We start from the raw sequence: 1,159 nt of genomic DNA, 5'->3' as shown, positions 1-1,159 counted from the left end.
TACCCGTGTGATGTCCCGCAGCGATGGCAGGCGGCGCTCTGAAGTGGGGCGTTCAAGGGGCAGCTAATCCAGTGTTTCCACACCCGGACATACGCGAGCCATTCATCTAAATCTCAGTGCGTTTTCTAGACAGATAGATGGGCAGGCTTGTTTCTCTGAGAACATGTCGCTGAAACCCAGCAACCTTCCTTATTTGTAGCGTGGTGGTGAATTATTGCCGCCCGGGAGCGGTGCTCGCTGCCTTCCGGAGGGCAGCCGGCGTTGGTGAGGCGCAGCCTGTCCAGCCGTAGTCCCTTGAGACCTGGCAGATCAAGCGGCTTCCAACATCTCCCTCCTTGGGTAGGAGCCCCCAAAGGCGGCTGATGCTGCTAGGCCTGGACGCAGCCTGCCCCTTGCATGGCAGCCTGCGCCCAGCGCCCGCTCGAGCCCAGCTGGGCAAAGCACTCGGACTCATTCCAGCTTCTCTGACACACTTCACAGCAGAACAGCAGGCTGCTTCACGCAGCCCATTTATTCCCTCTCCTCTTTTTTTTTATGCCTCGTGTCTTTCTTATATCCATCTTCTGTCCTAAACTGCTAATTAGCAGCACTGTACATCGTCAAAAACTGGTCTATGCCCTCTTTCCTTCCCCAGCCCTTCCCCAGTAAGTGGCTGTAATGTCATAGGAGCAAAAATAATCCTTTAGATACAGTATATTTTTCAACTGTGCAATTACACTTTGTTTTAATACAGTGAGTTGTGTAATACTAACAGTGCATCAGGCATCTTGGTAAAGGAGCTTGAGTTGCTATGGAAACACAAGTCACCTTTATTTAAAATTCAGGGAAAATTGCCAGCAGAGTATAATGAGCATACATCAGGTTTCAGCCTTAGCCAAACAATTTGTCTGTTTAATGACTGTATCTGCAATGAAAGTGTTTTGAAGCGTGAAGGTGGCTCTGTGTCTTCCTCGCCACCCACGCTCGTAGTCTACGATGGGCGAATTGACTGCTGAGTTGAAAAACATGCTGAATCTTTAGAAAAACACATCTCGAGTTTTGAGCTGAAGTAAATAATGTGCAGTTTCAGAGGCATCACTGCATTTGGAAGAGCTCAGTGTGGGAAAAGATTTGTAATAGAGTCCGATATACTAATTTTCTAACATACTCAAAGAGTTGT

The 1,159-nt window shown here is 48.4% G+C and overlaps 1 long non-coding RNA gene across 1 annotated transcript in view; it reads left to right on the top strand.

The window, feature by feature from the left end:
* The window catches only part of LOC118451931, a 2,491-nt gene extending 2,076 nt beyond the window's left edge, over positions 1–415 (top strand). The window contains exon 3 of the long non-coding RNA XR_004841530.1: positions 404–415. This is a non-coding gene — a long non-coding RNA (uncharacterized LOC118451931). The remainder of the gene's footprint in view (positions 1–403) is intronic.
* Positions 416–1,159: the final 744 nt, after the last annotated feature.

The sequence above is a fragment of the Egretta garzetta genome, unplaced genomic scaffold (assembly GCF_000687185.1).
Source record: "Egretta garzetta isolate BGI_Z169 unplaced genomic scaffold, ASM68718v1 scaffold133, whole genome shotgun sequence".
NCBI classification, from domain to species: domain Eukaryota; kingdom Metazoa; phylum Chordata; class Aves; order Pelecaniformes; family Ardeidae; genus Egretta; species Egretta garzetta.
The sequence above is the reverse complement of the archived record's forward strand: the minus strand, read 5'-3'. Positions and strand labels throughout refer to the sequence as shown.